This window comes from Protopterus annectens, chromosome 1.part1 (genome assembly GCF_019279795.1).
Source record: "Protopterus annectens isolate FY-2018-M chromosome 1.part1, PAN1.0, whole genome shotgun sequence".
NCBI lineage: Eukaryota > Metazoa > Chordata > Ceratodontiformes > Protopteridae > Protopterus > Protopterus annectens.
The window spans coordinates 1637136892-1637156505 of NC_056726.1; the positions used below are offsets into that span (position 1 = coordinate 1637136892).

Genomic DNA, 19614 nt, shown 5'->3' on the forward strand with positions numbered 1-19614 from the left:
TTCTATTTTTAACTTTCTTTCGATCCTACATAAAATGCATCACAATGATCACACAAACCTAAATAAACTATCCCAGAGGTATGACAGTTAAATATTTGCTCTGGATCAGTCTGTCCCTGCTCTCTAAAATATTGTTTGCTTAGTACAAATAAATGGGCATTGGGAACACCTTCCACATTTAAAGGTTCCTTGTTTCCCTTCCTTAACTTTTTTCATACCATATTTACCCTCCAGAATAGTCTTTAAGCTTTTGCCCCTTCTATATGTACATTTCAAAGGTTCTTCAAAGATACATTTCAAATCCAAATCTGACCAAACCTACACCATTCTTCCTCCAAAATCTTCCTAATTCTAGGTGCACTACCATTATAATAAACTACAAAATTACCTGTACCCTCACTGTTAATCGTTATAGATTTCATCTCATTCAAGACAAAATTTGAACCCAAAATGGGTTTAAATTTGTCATATCTACCTTCCCTAACTTCTCTTTCTATAGGCTCAATAAGATCTTTAGGGTAGCCTCGATCCATAAACATATTGTGCAAAATCTTACATTCATCCTCAAAATCACTCTCCCTTGATGTCATATGGCTACCCCTCACATATTGTCCCTTAACAATACCTTTTTTCTGATGGTAAGGGTGAACACTATTAAAAGCCAAATAAGAATTCAAAAATGTTGGCTTTCTAAAAATCTTAGAATAAAAACAACCATCACTTTTGCCTATAGTAATATCCAAATAATTTAAAAATTCTTTGTCCTTATTATAAGTAAATTTAAAAAAATCAGTGGACTCTGAGATATACTTAAAATTCTAAAAATTCATCCATCGTGCCCACCCATAAAAAGCACATATCATCCAAGAAATGCTTGTAAAATTTCCAATTATGGGCATATTTTGAATTAATAATAAATTTTTCTTCCCAAGCTGTTAAAATAATATTAACATATGTGGGGGCACATCTTGCACCCATCCCTACTCCCTGAATCTGCTTAAAAAATTCTCCCTCATAATGGATAAAGTTGTTGTTTAAAACTAATTCCATAAAAACTAGGATCAAATAAAATTCATTATTATTAAATTTACCATAATTTATCAGGGCTTCTTCAAACCACATCATCCCCTCATTATGGGGTATACATGAAAAAAGGTCCACTATATCAATAGTTATAAAAGTAATATTGTCATCATACAAATCCTGAGTTATACTACGCAAAAGGTCCCAAGAATCTTTAACAGTCCCCTGGCCTCCCATAGATAAAGACTTTAGCTTTACATCCAACCATCTCATCAGTGGTGCAGTAACTGAGCCCTCCGAAGCAACACTAGGTCTCAAAGGGGGGGTCTTCCAAGTCTTTATGTACTTTTGGTATCCCAAAAATAGAGGGGACCTTAGGTTTCTCAACGTGAAGGTATTTAAAAGTTTCAACATCAATAGAGCGTTCCATAAGCAAGTCATTTAAAACCACATATATTTTTTTATTACCTATATTAATCTCATTTAAAGAGGCTCTGACATATTTATCTAAATCATCTAAAATTTCCATCATCTTAGCTTCATATAAAATATTATCCATAAGAACAGAACCTCCACCTTTAACTGGTTTCATAACTCTCACTGTAGTGTCCTCCCTAAGTTCCTTTAATAACCCATATTCTTCCTTAGTAAGGTTATATGTAATATTGTTCCTTGGGAGCTCAGCTCTAAGTCTACTCTCCATTAAGGCCTCAAAATTTCTTAATTGTGGGTGTAAAGGTGGGTTGAACAAACTTTTCCTTTTCAAAACCTCACATTTCTCCCCAGTACTAGCATGTCCCTGAAAAAACAGTTCTAAATTTTTCTTTCTTAAAAATAACTTGAGGTCAAGCAACACCTTACTAATATCCGCCTTCGTGTTAGGAACAAATTTAAGACCTTTTGATAGTAACGAAAAATGTGTTTTATTTAATTCATATTTACTATAATTGTATAGTCAAACTTATTGTTTCTGCATTTTATTGGACTGAAGAGTTGTTTTAATAAAGGAATTCGTGTGGATTACGGATTTGTGCCTCTTCCATCTGTTCTGTATTTTTGAATCTAAGGATGCCTTATATGCTACATGCAGGTCACCTCTCAGCAGCCTGTAGGAGACAAGGCATAGACAGAGGTCTAACGCAATCTGTACAGGGCAATGTGTAAATACCCTGGATTCTCTTGGTGAGAACCTCTGTAGGTGTTCCAACTTTTGCAGATGTCTAGTCAGGTACATGCTGTAGGGCGCATTGTATTCAATGATGGGTCTGATAATGGCTGAGTAGAGTGGTACTATAACTTCCTTGGACCCGGATGTCATACCCTTACTTATAAGCTGGGTGATATAGAATGATTTTCTTACTACCTTGGCTATGTGTTGGTCAAAGACCAGATTACTGTCTACATATGCTTCCAGATCTCTAACTAACGTAGATGTCTTATCAACAGAATAACTTGCCTAGGTCAATGTTTTCCCATAAGGGACTATAATATACTTCTTTACACAGAGTTTTAATCCTTGGCTTTGGCACCATTTATCTGCATCAGATCCTCTTGCAGGATATTGGTATCATGAGGAGAATTTCTGATCGCTCCCAATTTGCAGTTATCTGTAGAGCTGCAGAGCCAGAAGACCTTAACATTATCCTTGACCTCAGAGAAAGGACCAAAGGATACCCATACTATGGAATAGGTTCCCCATCCATGTAAAACAGAGGTAATTCCTGACTCTTTTCAAATGAAACCATGACAATTGGATGGCAATTGTAAATTCACTCCTGGTCTAGGCCCTATGTCCTTTATGGACTGAGATTGTCAATAAGAAAAGTATTATCCTAACTAACACCCCCCCCATAAATCCTTAGTTACCCCCTCCTTATAGATGTCCATGATACTTGGAACTCAACTGATTTGGTATGCACAGTTAGGCTTGTAAGGGCCTAAGTGATCATTAGCCTAGTAACAACCTATGAAACTAAGTAGTAGTTGCTAAACTGACTTCTTGGGTGCTATCTGTGAGCCAGCTGGCAATCCAGCAAGTTATGTATGGAATTATGCCTAGGTTAGTGAGTTTAGCCAAATCTAGATGTCAGTATGCACCAATTTCCTTTCTTCTATTGCCTTGGTTACCTTCTCAAAGAAGTCGATCATATTATGCATGCTCTTCCAAAGACTTCCATTGACAAAATCAAAGTGGAACGGGTCTGCTGTCTGTAGGTTAACAATGTCTTTGTTGATCATTTTTATGACAATTCATTTTGTGGCTTTGCATATTAGACTTGTCAGACTAAAAGGTATGTAGTTTCTGGGGTCATTTGATGGTACAACCTTGTAAAGGGGTATAATTGTTGCCATGCTTCATCCACATGGCATATAGCCTGTTTTGAGTCTGTACTTAAAAAGTAATTCAAGGTGGTCCTGATAGTCACATTTCAGGCTATATAGGAGTGAACCTGGGATAATGTCTGGCCCCATTATGGCTGTGTTTTTGGCCTTAGTGAGCACCACTATGACTTGCTTCCTGCTGTTAGATGGAGAGGTTATGTCCGTAGTGATTTCACAGGGGTGGCGGGAGTGGGGATGAGTGCAGAAGCTTGAGCAGAATTTGTTGGTCAGCAGATTTGCCATGCCACTCTGCTCAGTGAAGGTGGTGCCATTTACAACCAGTTCTGCATGCTGTTACCCTTTGAGGTTTCAGACATAGCTGTAGAAGACCTTGTGGTTGTCTTTAGCCTGGGAGGCTATCTTGACCTTGTATTTCACCTTGTTAGATTTAATTAGTCCTCTTAGTATCCTGTTTAATTTAATTAGTTAGCTCTTGTCTTTATGAGTGTTTCTCTTTCTGATTTTGACCAAGACTTTTTTTCCTTTTGTTACATACCCTGTTAAGATTAGGAGTCTAAAGTCTGGTTTGTTTTTGGGGCACTCAAACAATGTACTGACAAACACAGGGCCAATATATATGTCTCAATCAAGCAATGATGAAGTCACTAGGGACCAAAGTGAGCACAATTTTACTCAATCTTTCCATTTCATAATGCATAACATTCACACCACACTTACGAAGACACACCTCCAACCCCCACAAACACTCAGGCACCCACAACCACACAACATGCCAGTCAACTTTGAGGCTTTTCCCACCTGTCTGCAAAACGTATATGGCTCTGGCAAACAAAAACGATTGATGGATGTCAGCTCAGGACTCCCATCCCTTCCTATTGGAGACCGTCTACTGCACTTACACAAGTGTCCTGCTCAGCAGGGCAGCAAGCAGGTGTCAGTACAGATTTGCTCCATAGTTCTTTTACTACACAGACACACACACACACACACACACACACACACACACACACACACACACACACACACACACACACACACACACACACACACACACACACACACACACACACACACACACACACACACACACACACACAAAACAATGATGCATTTTTAATGTGGCCAAATCGGTTTGTTCAATGTCACTATACTGGTCTCCAAACCCAGTCTTATGACACCTTCTACCCATTACCTTGTCAGTACTTGTCAGTGTCCAACTGCAAATATTGCTGTCTATACACTCTGACTAGCAGACACACACAAACACATGCACATTACACATGTTGGTAAACAGTGGGACTTTGACCCCCTCTCCCCAAACTAGTGCTGTAATGGCTAAGAGGTGCAAAAACTATTGGCACATGTCAACTCAGGACACCCCACAGATTGACCATGTAAGGCAGGGCATATGATACCCTGTGGTGATGAGGGTGCACAAATCATCCACCAGAGACAGGTTTAGGGCCAAAGCAAATGCCTTCATTGCTAGGAAGCCTTTGAGGTCAGAAACACTGTAATGGTTGCCTTTATGATGCCCCTTCCAGCCCAGCCCACTGTCACCCTTCTTTGGGAAGTACACTAGGTAAGAGAATAAAATGGGCTGGGCTGAGAGAGTGGATAATTGATGGTCAGCAGGGAGAAAAAATATTGTTCCATATTTGATGCAGACCCTCCTTGTAGTTTATACTCTCAGCACATTATTAGTAATATACTGGTAATTCATTTTAACATAACCAGGCACAACTGCTTATATTCGACTTTTATATTTAACATGGCTTATATTTTCTTGAATGTTTTTGCTGATATGATTATAAGTAAATTGCTGTGCAATAATACGCTTCAGACTTTTAACTCTTAACTGTCTAAAGTGTGGAAACACTTCCTGAGCATCAAAAAAGAAAGCTGTTGTTTAGTTTGCCACAGATGAACTGAATACTTTTGTTGAGTTATAAAACATACAAATTTGTGATTTGACTTCAGTAAGGCTATACTGATAGTTGGTAGTGGCATTTAAGATGGATTATTGGCTTGTGAAACTACACTGGGGCAAAGACGGATATGCAGAACTCACTATTTATCAATGACAGGAATGCTTAAATGATGTTGACATAGGCACGTTAGCATTTATGACTTACAGTAAATAGCAAAATGGGAACACAAAACAGAAATCTGCACTGTGAAGATTGTAAGTTATCTATTTATTTATTTATGGTACGTTTTGCTTCTTTCTATTTTATACAAAATGCATGCAGACACATGCACATACAAATGGATGCCAATTCTCATAATGTACATGCATGCTCACGCACGCACACACACACACACACACACACACACACACACACACACACACACACACACACACACACACATTTTGCAAAAGATCTAATGCTAGTTGTAGTTGCTCTACATAAATGGTCAGAATCAGTAAGAATGAACATTTAGAAGAGTGAACATTCTTTTTTGTTTTGTTTTTCAACATGCTGACTGTGTGCTGTTTGAGAGTAGCATATAGCGGTATCTAGGAATTTGCCCTTTCCCTGTTGTTGTGAATGGTCAGAATTGATATATATAATTAGTAGGGGGGTGTTTTTGGGAATGTTTTATTTCAGCAGGTCAAATTTCAGGGAGTCAGGAAATGGTCATTTGTTCACTCACAGTGTAAGAGGAAGGTGTATGGACAGCGGCTGTTTTTGGAATTTTATTTTTTGCCATGTCAACTTTCAGGGAGCTGAGGCTCAGGGAACAGCCATTCTTTCACTCATAGTTGAAGATGAAGGTGTAGGGGAATAATTATCAATGCATAAAACTATTAGGTCTATAACTTTCATAAATTTGATAGGCACTAATTACATCTTTAAATAATAATGACTTTTACTCATCGTTTTCTCGATGCGTGTTTGATTTGTGGCATTTTCTCATAATCAGGCTTTTATTACCGTTCCTAACACTTGACTTTATTGTTTTACATTCTGCAATGAAGTCAATGATATACAATGAAGTAATTTCTACTGCAACTCTGAAAAGTATTCTGTCCATCAGTATACAATTAATGAAACAAGTCTATATCATATAGTTGAAGCTTTAGGTATAATGAAATGGATCTATATCATACAATCGAAGCTTTAGGTAATCGAATACCTAAAGCTCGACACCTAAACAGTGAAAGCTGTAAACCGCAAACGGCTACTTCCGCAAATTTTTTCATACAGAAAAAATTTGCTTGCCCGTTATTGGGAATCTGCCCTTTCCCCCACTGTAGAGCAATCTCGGTGTTGGTATATTTAGTTACGGGGATGTGGGGGGACAGTCACTTCACATGGGGGTGTGTGGGGGGCAAGGACCCCCACTCAGTTAGGGTATGAAAGTTATTTTTTCTTTGTCCAGCCAAGCTAATTTTTTCCCTATGAAAACATTTGCAGAAGTGGCCAATCACAGTTTACAGCTTTCACTGTTTAGGTGTCGAGCTTTAGGTATTCGATATAGACCCAATGAAACACAAGCAGTGATTCATGCTACTTTTAATAAAACATTTAGCACTTTCATCTCCCAATAAATATGAGACTTCAGAGATGTATTATTATTACGTGTTTAACTCAAGTGATTTAACAAGCATTTTGAATCATGTAATTATGATGTTACATTTAAATAGATGTGATTTTGTTTTTGCATTCTTGTCAAGTCTCATATTTATTGGGAGATGAAAGTGTAAAATGGTTTGCTAGCAAATGTTTTATTCCTGAGAAAAGCATGAAACACTATAGTACAGTTCTAAAATAAAATAAAATAAAATTAATGTTTTGATTATTTTACAGGTTTTTGAGGACAGTATGTCAGTAATGCACAACTCTGATTACTCTGGGATTAAATTAAAACTCCTTCAGACTTTCTGTAATATTCAAATTTATAACATGTTCAACTTTTAAGTTGACTTTCAATAATGTGATTACTCAAATCACCAGCAGTACTCATGTAAAGAGGTGAAGGCTGACATTTTGAAGTTTAAAGATGAACTTTCCCCCTCAGCTTCAAGTTACTTTTATCTACAGCATGTATAGGAGTAGTGCATTGCTAAGCATGTGTGGTATTACTGTATTGCTAAGAGCAGCTGAGAAAGCTTAAGGTGATGCAGATAAAGTGCATGAGGCAGATAGCAGGATGCACATTGTGGGACAGATGAAACAATCAGGACATTAGAAATGAAGACAAGGCAGCCCCAAAGGCAGGGAGGGTGAAGCACAACAGATCAAGGCTGTGTGAACACACATGCAGGAATGCAGAAAACAATGTGGGAGAATTGATTTGAGAAAGACAGGAATAAGGCAAAAGAAGACAAGGATATGCAGCCAAGAGATTGATAGATTGCATAACAGAAGACCTGCAACAGTCAGGCATGACTGTCGAAGAAGATACAAGAGTGGCTCTGAATAGAGAGTATTTGTGGTAGTTGATGTGAAACCTCAACTCCGTATAAAAGTGGACATAGGGTGGATGATGATGACAATCCTCAACCTTGTATAAATGTGGACATAGGGTGGATGATGATGATAATCCTGAACCCCATATAAAAGTGGACATAGGGTGGCTGATGATAATCCTCAACTGATGATAATCCTCAACCCTGTATAAATGTGGACATAGGGTGGATGATGATGATAATCCTCAAACTCGCATAAAAGTGGAAATACAGTGGATGATGATGTGAATCCTCAACCCCGTATAAAAGTGGACATAGGGTGGCTGATGTTATCCTCAACCTTGTAACCTCACACAAATGTGGACATACGGTGGATGATGATGTGAATCCTCAACCCCGTATAAAAGTGGACATAGGGTGGATGATGAGGATAATGATGATATAAAGTGTCCGGGATGAAAATCATCTCCTCCATATCTGACACCATGCTTCTCACCTGGATAAGAATGCATTTATATCTCTCTCTGTCTAGCTGATAGAGGAGCAACACAGTCTTGTTCATAAGGGAAGTCAGAGTAGGTTACAAGACTGACCCACAGAAGGATTCTACCAGTGGTAATACTGCACACGTTAGACTGGACTGTGGAGGCAAACCAAGAACTCAGCCCTAGAATAAAGCGTACAGATTACAGGTCAGTTTATATTCCCATCTTCAGATTTCCACATGAGTTTGGGTAGTAAGGAAAACTGAAAGATCATGGAAGAAATGACATTTTGTTGAAGTTTGACCAATACAATATTTAATTTATTTATTTATTACATTTGTTAACCGGGAAAGTCCACTAGGCCTAACATATCTTTCCTTTGATAATGTAATTCTAGAATGAATTCATAGTCTTTTCTGCTAATAAATTTAAGCTTATATGCCTATATTTTATCAATTTCTTGTTTTCTGAAGTGGCAGTACATCAACTATCCTCCCAGCCTTTAGGGCAAAAAGTACATTTTAATATGGGGTTAAACAACTTGCAAGTGAATCTACCATTTCCATTCAGAATTAGTTGAAAACTTGTAGATGTGGCAAGTAAAGGATCATTGCCTCACTTATTTTTACCTTAACAACATAGTATGCAATATGTTATACTTGAAATAAACAGTGACTAAAACAATGTGATACACAACATGCTGTAAACTTATCAACATAGCATGCAATATGTTATACTTGAAATAAACAGTGACTAAAACAATGTGATACACAACATGCTGTAAACCTATCAACATAGCATGTAATGTTACACTTAAAATAAACAGTGACTAAAACAATCTGATACACATGTTGTAACCTCAACAACATAGCATGCAATATGTTACACTTGAAATAAACAGTTACTAACAATCTGATACACATGTTGTAACCTTAACAACACAGCATGCAGTATGAAATTTAGTGTTTACAAGGTATTTGAGTAAGTTCATAATAATTATGTATTTCATTGAGAGATTTAATTGCTCTCATAATTGTGTAATATCACATTCCTTCCATTTATAAATTTCCCATACCGTAATATCTTTTATTAAGGGATACTCTTGCAAGTTTATCAATTTATTATTTAGTAGCAAATTAGGATTAAGGTGTATAGGTTGCAGTAGAAGGAGGGCATTTAATAATTTTACAGATGAAAAGAGCGTTTGAGTAGTTAAAACCATTTGTTTAATAAGTGGATGTAAATTCTTAACATAAACAGAGTTTTGGTTTAAGTTTAAGAATAGGAGAGCCCTAGCATTGCACCCAAGTATCTTAATTTGTTCATACCAAATTCTAGACCATAAGGGGGATCATATGTTTGTGTTTGATTCATAATTTAAACAAGATACTAGTTGTCCCAGTTAATTCTAAAAAAATCTAACTGCCAGGGGGAAAACAATCTCTAGAGTCTATAAACTTATACATGATATAAAACATCAGAATTCTACTTTATTCTCCTCATACTGGCAGAAGGAAAAACCCACAAATTACCGAACAAAATAAAAAAAGATGCCATTGAAAACACGCTCAAATTCAGCCCGTTCAAAAAGTTATTCTACACCCAACTTATGATTAACAATAATGCATACCTTACCCCTCAAAACATTAGTAAATTTAATAACAAATACTCACCTGAATGTTCTCACTGCAAGAAACAATCAGCAGACATTCTACATGTTATGTGGGAATGTAATAAAGTTCATAACTTATGGTGTTCACTAAGGGCAAGACTAGAGAAAATGGGCTACCAAAAAAGTACTTTATCCTGGGAAACAGTTATACTGCACATAAATATGAATAATCATCACAGAGTCTTACAGCATAACCTCACCACCATATGTTCTCTAGTCAAATCCTATATTACAAAGAATTGGACTATTGCAACCCCACTCACATGGGAAGGTTTTAGAAATGTAGCAATCAAATACATTGCCTCCCACAAGCTACTATATGTTACTAAGAAATATAAATATTACCAAGAGTATTGGGGATACTTATTAGATTTCATTCTTAAGAGGTAAAAATATTAAATCTAAAAGTGAAATATGCAATATATGTAAGACAATCAATAAGGATATACTTAGAACGTTTTTAATATTGTCATTTTATAAATATTTGCATTGATAAGTTGATTAAAAAATTTAGTCTCCCACCAGGGCACAAGTGCTCTTTAGCAATTACATTCTGCTTGCCGAGCACACTCAATCAAATCTGCAGTCTGCGGCTACCACTCCACCCATACAGTATAAGAAGGAATCAGTACTGCAAACTAAACAAGGATATTCATTTTGAGCCTCAAGAGCAGGAGCACACTCAAGCAAATCTGCAGTCTGCGGCTACCACTCCACCCATACAGTATAAGAAGGAATCAGTACTGCAAACTAAACAAGGATATACATTTTGAGCCTCAAGAGCAGGATCAGTCCACCCAGGTATTCTACTTGTATGTTTTATGAGAATGAAGCTATTACATTAGCAGTATTTCTTAGTAGTTCTCAGCTTGCTAATACAAATCACTGTTGTAGCCTTGTGTCCTCCCCACCCCCTGCTAATACAGTATCTTAACTGTCCAATAGACAGTATACATTTTATTCACATCCCTGTGACTAAATTAACCATCAAGCAGCCCTCTCAGTGCTTTCTGCCTAAGTTTGTATCACCTGGAGGCCCACCTGTTTATTTGCATCTCTATACATTCCCCTTCATTGCTGATGTATCTCCCTAATCTAATGTGTGCACAAACTGGTTACTAATCAGCAAGTCAATGTGAAGACACACTCCCAACCTTAATAAACGTTGCTGTCTCTTCTCTCCTTCACTTTGCAGGTAGTTTGAATTATTACTTACCCCCTCTGAGGCCTTCACTGATTTCCATTGATTGCCTCTCTGGTTTCTTTGCATTCCACCTGGTTTATACCCCTTGTGCTACCTCCCTCCCCCAGTACAAAGTCTATATTAGAATCCTGCTGAGCATGGAGCCATCTTTAAATTTCTAGTCTCCCACCAGGGCACAAGTGCTCTTCAGCAATTACATTCTGCTTGCCGGTAAGCCATTAGACCTCAGGAATTTGTTTAAAGTGTTCAGATTTGTAAAGTACTACTTAGTTTTTTCTCTTGCCTTGGTTGGCTCTGCCCTGCTCCATTTGCCCTCGGTAATGCTTGGGCTCTCTCCGCTCCCCTGCCCTGCTCCCTATTCTTTCCCGCCCCCACTACCTCTACATTTATAGTAATCACAGCCACACCCACAGCCCACCCTCACATCACCTCCACCAATCACAGCTCTTCAAATCATATCACATTATACCACACCAACTTGCTCCACACAAAATACTCCCAATCACTCTCATTCCCACTAGGCATTTTTTACATCACCCACACTACTTCCCCTTCCACATACAGTGCAACCCTATAATTCCTATTCAGACCCCCCCACCTAGAAACAACTTAAACTTTATAACCATGACCATCACACAACTAAGTCTAGTCTGTTTTCTCATAATTCTTTACAATACCACAAGTTATAACTCTAGCAATATCCCTAAACTTAGTAGCACAAAACTACATTATGCACTCTCGTATACATACACCACACATTATAATAATATCTGCCCACAGTTATTCAAGAACTACATAATGGACTAATTCAGAACTAAACATATATGCTCTCATTTCTACTCCAAAAAAACACAATACTTTCTCACACTCCTCACCAAACTCCAACATCTGTATAACCATTTTAACTCCAGGCTCACCACAAGTGGGGATATCCACCCCAACCCAGGCCCAAATCCATCCTGTCCAACCCAAACTGCTCCAACACAAATGTCAGAACATAACACCCCCACTATCTTCATCCCTGGGCAAATAAGCAACAGCAGCAAAACCAACCATCTCTTAATGCTAAATATTAATATTAAAAGCATCAACAATAAAATAACTGAACTCCAGGCTACAATAGCACACTACTCCCCAGACATAGTTGCTTTAACAGAAACCTGGCTAAATAAAAACATAGCTAACTCAGAAGTTCTCCCTACTGGCTACAATATCATTAGACAAGACAGACCACTTCGTAAAGGGGGTGGAACTGCCTTACTGTACAAGTCCAACTTAACTGTCCATCAATTACCAAACTCCTACCGCTCCCCAATAATTGGGACATACTTATCTCACAACTTCAACTTCACCCTACAAAGGTCATCACCACAATTGTGATCTATATTCCACCTGGTAATGCACCTGCTAGCATTGAAGACTTCTTATCCTGGTGTTCTTCCACATACTCACAAGAAACCCTTATTCTGGGGGACTTCAACCTAGATTGGTTCACCTGTATATCAGAACCACAAGTAGTCTAATAAATCTCCATGGCTACCAGCAGCTAGTCCAAATTCCAACTAGATGTGATAAAAAATTTAAAAGGGAATCCATCCTTGACTGGGTCCTAACTAACAACCCCACATTGTACCCTCACACAGGCAGTCTCCCAGACACCCTAAGTGACCACAACATAATATCCTTTATACATAGTAGAACAAGCATATGCAAAACCACTAACTATATATCCACTAGAAACACAAAAAAATTCTCTCCTGAGGTCCTCAACACTTTACTCTGTAACTGTTACTGGACCCCCTAAAAACCCTCCCACTTGACCAGGCTGTAGCATATTTCAACAAGACATTTCTACACCACCTAGACACTGTCGCTTCATTGCGCAAAATCAAGGTTCGAACCTCTGCAAACCCCTGGCCCAGTAAAGAAACCAAACAAATCCTCAAGTTCAGAGACACTGCCTGGCTTTACTATCAAAAAAGCAAAGAAACACAAAGCCAAACGAAGTACCAAGAACTGAGCAACCATGCAAAAAATGCATTAGGCTGGACAAAAAATCCTACTACACAACATTACAAACTAAATACCAACACAACCCACAAAAATTTTGGAAAAATGTAAACCAGCTACTAAAATCCACCCAAAAGGCTACCCCCAAACCAACCACCCCTGACACTAAAGTTCCCATTGAAACACAGTTCAACTCCCACTTTGTGAACTCAATTCTATCCTTAGTATCACAGGACAGTTCCTTCCTCACTATCCCCCCCCCAACACAAATGACACTAATACAAGCTTTACCCTCAAAACAGTTTCCACCACTTCAGTCAAAAGCATGCTCTCCAAACTAAAAACCTCATCAACAGCAGCCGACCTACTCCCCAGCTATTTCTTGAAACTCACAGCAGAAGCTATTGCTATCCCAGTCTCCACTCTCATAAACAGGTAAATTGTTGAAAACTATGTGCCCAAACTCTGGAAAATATCCTATGTTACACCCATACATAAAGGTGGGACCTCCACTGAACTTAATAACTACAGACCCATTGCTTTACTCTCCCCCTGGCCAAAATCCTAGAAAAATGCATACATACCCAGATGCTAAACTATCTCCTAGACAGCAACATCCTGTCACCTACTCAGCATGATTTCAGACCTGCCCATAGTACCACTACAGCCCTCCTCTGCTTCACAGACACAGTAAACCATCTCAAAAATGAAGGCCTACAAGTGTCAACTCTTTTTTTGGATATGTCCAAAGCATTTGACACAGTCTCACACCAAATCCTGCTAAACAAACTAAACCAATATCATCTATCAAATTCCACTCTTACCTAGTTCCAAAGCTACTTAACTAACAGGTACCAAGCTGTGAAATGGGAAAATTCTCTCTCTCCTCAGCTGCCCATAACTATAGGAGTCCCACAGGGTTCTATCTTAGGACCACTACTATTCAGTCTTCACAAATGACCTCCATACCTCCACACAGCATGCATCTATAATTCAGTATGCAGATGACACTACCTTAATCTGTGCTGCACAAAACATTCCCACCCTCCTGCAAACAACTCAACTAGCATTCTCTGACGTTGAAAACTACCTTACCAAAGCACAACTCATCCTCAATCCAAAGAAAACTCAGCTTATGATTATAACTAGTTCTAACAAAAACATTAACAGTCAATTCACTATCTACTCCCCAAATGCTACTCCAATTGCTCCAGTGGCACAGGCTAAGCTATTGGGATTAACCATAGACTCCCACCTAAAATTTGATAGTCATCTCAACTTAACTATTAAAAAAGTACATGCCAAACTGGGGTCATTCTACCATATCAAACCATTTCTTACCAAAAACACAAGATCAGCCATTGCTCGCTCCCAACTTCTATCCACCCTACTCTATGCATCTCCCATTCTGACTAATCTCAACAAAACTGAACTAAGCAATATGGAAGCTTGCTATAACAGAATTGCCCGCTTTGCTGCAAATTGCTCATATAGAACTCATCACTGTACTGCTTTGAGACAGCTCCATTGGCTTGAACTGCCCAACCTCCTAACCTACAATCAGCTCTGCCTCTGTCATTCTATCTATTACCTCCCCAATAAGTGTCCTGCCCTCAAAAATCTAGTACAACATCACTCAGCCAAAAGGCCTCTTAGATCATCAAGCAAACTACTACTAGAAGTCACCAACAGCTACAATAGCTTTGGAGATGCACTATATAGTAGTTCAGTGGCTAAAAAATAGAACTCTGTCCCTACTAGCATTCAAAACACATCATCCAAAGCCTCCTTTAAAGACCTCATCAGGCAACATCTCAAGTAAAGTTGCAGTGCCATGATTGCTCCCCAGGCTAGTGAAAGCGGATAACATATACATACTAAATCTAGAGCACTTGATAATAGTTTTCAATCTTACTCACAAACACTGGCTAATCTACAATGTATGCACTGTACCTGTGTACTATGTATGTATTCTACCTATGTTCCACATTTCAGCTGTACACCACAAATCTATTAATTACCTTTATTTTTTAAATTAATATTTTTTGTTTGTTCTCTCCACTGTAACTGTTTATGTGCTGCATACCACTGTAAAAACATGTCTCTTGTAATTTGTATGTATACTGATCATGTCTAAATAACTAAATGTGTCTGTAATTTTTCTTTGTGGAGCTTTTCTCCCGGGGCCTCTGCTGAAAAAGGGCATTTTCGGCTCAGTCAGACAACCCCGGTTAACAAATGTAAAATAAAACAAAATAAATAAACATACCCTATATAAAGAGGTTTTAGTTTGACTTTCCCTAGTATATGTAATAAACAACTAATGGTACTGTTTTATTCTTCTTATCACTGCAGAATATGTGGTTAGTACAAAAACTGGATTTTTGAAGTGACTTCTTTGTATATATTGTATATAGAATGTTATGTTTTGTTGTATGTTGTGTGTGTATCTTATTGTATGTCTTATATGTTAGAACCTAAAAAACTGCAATAAAGAAATTTTTGAAAGGAAAAAAAAAAACAAAACAACACAGCATGCAATATGTTACACTTGAAATAAACAGTGACTAAAACAAGCTGATACACAACACGTTGTAGCCTTAACAATACAGTATGCAATATGTTACACTTGAAATAAACAGTGACTAAAACAATCTCATACACAACATGTACTTCAACTAAAGGGTGACTAAAATGTAAATAATACATTTTCTGTTTTAGTTGCATAAACATGTCTATGCCTTGCTGCTTGAATTCTGAGTAGAAATAATTTTTCATACAATTTGCATTCATTTAATTGCTTTCTGCCATTTATGTGCATATCTTTTCAAATCAATGTGACTCTACGATTTGCAGTGAAGTTGCCACAGTAGAAAGTAAATGCATACAGAACATTTCAGTATTTCTTTTCTTTACCACCCAAAACCCATGTTCTATTGCTTTGTCATCTAATGGTATGCTATCATATCCTAAGCATAGCCAGAATTTTGACTGGTGCCTGTCTTACATATACTTTCATTCAGATGTCTTTTCATTGATTCTTTTGCTAAGAAATCTTTTGTAAGGCAACTATTATAATGTTACTGTGACAATGGTTATGTTGACCTTTGACCATTTCCTTCCCAAAGATATATTTTGCAGTGTAATTCTATTGTTGAGCTCCTAAGGAAGGAGAAACACATGTTTAAGGCTGCTGACATGGGCAAAGACTAAAACTACATTTGGAAAAAAATATATATAGTCATGCACAAGTTTAATATACATTCCATAATTCTGTCCACTGTGAGACATCTAAATAATGTGCATAAATAAATAAAACTCTTTTGTGGGTGATTTTTGTATAAGATGACAGAAACAATCCCTGCTGATCCAAACCAGTAAACCAGTAATTAAAACCCCATTCTTTCTTTTTTAAGAAATTAAACATAAGTTTTTCAGGTTTAATTTATTAGCTGAAATGTAAACAGCTTGATATAACAGCCAGAGGCGTAGGCAATTTCTGACACTCAGAATGTACGAGAGGGAGTATTAGACAAGCTGATATAATTTGTTAACTTAAACAAGAAAACTGCTATTCTAAATTCAGCCAAAGGCAATTTTTGGCATAGAGAATATATGACAGGGGTGTTACATGACTAAAATACTACTATGCTCTATTAAGAAATACCTCAAATGCTTGCCTAATCATTTTTATTTATGGCGAGATGATGATTTTCCAACCAGGTTAGCCAAAGGCATGTCAAAGAATTGACAAAACAAATCACGAAACAGCTGTGAAGAAATTTTGCTCATTTTAATGTAATAGTGTATAAATATGTTATGTCTATTGTAATAAAATACACTGACTATGCTCTGGTGGACACATAGATGAGAAAAGACATTTGGAACAAAATAAATACATAGAGAGGGAGATTGTTAATACAGAAAAAAAGAATGAGTGAACAAAAACAGAAAGAAAGAACAGAAAATTGTAAGGCTTTGCCAAGGGAATGAAATACATGTCTTAAGAGAGAATGCAGATGAAAATGCTGATGTGATACAAAGAAGTACAATGGAAAAGAGTCCAGGAAACAGCGAGGTAGCTAGGCAAGACCCTTAAGCATATCAGCCCTCCACCCTATGACAACTAGAACAGCTTAAAAAGTATAATTTAAGTCAGATAATATCTAAAAGAAAGAAAATAAATAACAATACAAAAAGTGAAAAAGGTGCAGGAGTATTAACCAATGCCAGCTTCTAGACTCTGACATGGCATTCATTGCAGAGTGGGGTATCTCAGCCACAGTGCTAACAACATGACTCATATGCAGAACTATATTTCCATCAATGCATGCTCTGTGTGCAAATTGAAATAAAGACCTTACTCATTGAGCAGTGGCTCGGGAATATGTTCATTTTAACAGCTTTCTGAGCACATTCATGTAGATGTGCTCCCTAGTGGTAGGACCTGAAGTGCATACAGCAAGGAGGGGCCCCGCTAGAGCAGCATCATCCATTCTGCATCATGCAAATAGTTTCAATAGGTCTCTGCACTCCCTATTTCAGTGACATGGCCAGTGCTTAGGGCAAACCTTGTGTGGTACAATTTTACAATACAGTGCATTAGTCTACAGCATTTATGCCACCTCTTTAATAACGTGTTTGCACCTTTTCCAGGATTTTTGCCACTCTGTGTTTTTATAAATATGTTTCTGTGTAGTATCCCACATTTGTTCAGAAAGTGAAAAGAGTTATATGCTATTTGGTATTTAGATTGTATGCTAATTATACGTCCAGATATACCTATTTTTCGAGGGCATTTTGACCTATTTTCAATGTCTGTAGGTTGAGAGGTATGGTTTTGGGGGGTAAAGCATAAATATGTTAGGGTAACAAGTACAGCAGAAGGTGCTCTGTACAGTAGAATGATGTATCACAGCACTGATGCAAGCAGACAATGTAAATAATGGTACATAATGAAGTAAACTGTGCATGTCTTGTTTTTATCAGGCAATTTATGCATTGATGGATTAACATGGATTAACAATGAGCCACTCCAGTGGCATACAGGGATAAAGATCTTACTATGGCCAGATGCCCATGATGCAGTTAGCTGCTTGGGTGACTGATGGAGCAGCAGGGAGGGATGGCCATGCTCAATGGGTGGAGGTCTGCTCATTGGTGTTGCTCTCTATGGAAAAGCATAGTCCAAAGAGGGCAGCTACCCTCTGACATAGCCAACAACAGTGGGGAAAGGAAAGTGGGTAGGTCATATAATAACCAAAAGAAAAAGTACACCAAATGAAAGCACAGATAACCAAGCCCCCAGGATGCCCTTAAAATTAACGACCAACTCCAGCAACACCGGAGTAATTCCAGGGGTAGAAGGATGACTGGTAGACCCAGCATGGATATGGAGCAGTGGGGTCTGGGCAAGTATTATGGAAGCCTGTAGGTACCAAAAAAAAAAAAAGATAGATAGATTAATAGTGACACACAGGGTACCACACTCTGCAGTCTACATGTACACAATGCACCTGGTTCTTAAAAGATCTGTTTGAATGAAACTGATGAAAAATGCATTGGATTTGTGACTTACTATACACCACACACACACACACACACACACACACACACACACACACACACACACACACACACACACACACAAGAAACATGAGAGCTACATGCACTGTGAAGCACTATGACTACTGTAGTACAAAATAGTGCCCAGTGTAATTTATAGTTTGTGACTTGGGTTTGCCAAATTACCCATTCCTACATATCACTTCTCTGTGTCTGCATCTCATTTGAACTTCACAGTCTTTGACCAATGACATAAAAGTACATATTAGCCAAATTATGGCCACTGATGTGTACTTAGAATAACACGTGGGGTTTCATTCTACTTTTAATGTGGCTACCCTGCCACATACTTTGAAATGTATATTCATATCTTGTAGCACACACCAAATTTTAACTCTGGGTGTATGTGACTACCTGCTTTTCTAATTTCTTTTGTGTTTTTATACAATGACAGGAATGGACCCCATTTGTAAGTCAAAATATGATTAGAGTTCATGAAATAAGTATTATTTTAATCTTTGATGTTAGTCAGAAGTGATCTTTGCAGTACTCGCAGTGTGCCCAGTAATGACTCTTTCTGCAATTCATATGGAGTTACATGTATTGGTAACATATCTAAGTATGACTGTAATTTTTTTTTTATAAGACCCATTGCTCCAACTACTGCTGGAACTGTCTGGGTATCCTTCTTCCACATTGCCGTAGTTTCTGCTTGCAAATCCTGGTATTTTATCTCTCTGTATGTAGGACATTGTAGTCACTGGGTGTAGTATTTTAATGATCAATGATACTTTTTCTTCTATTCATGGACTACTATATTTGATTTTCTTGCATCTATTTTTGAACTGTTGGTAATGGATGGTCCCATGTTATACAAACATCATTTTCTATAAAC

At 37.7% G+C, this 19614-nt stretch overlaps 1 protein-coding gene across 4 annotated transcripts in view; it reads right to left on the minus strand.

Moving 5' to 3' along the window:
• The window catches only part of RSPO1 (R-spondin 1), a 1604559-nt gene that overhangs the window by 778706 nt on the left and 806239 nt on the right, over nt 1-19614 (minus strand). The window lies entirely within an intron of this gene.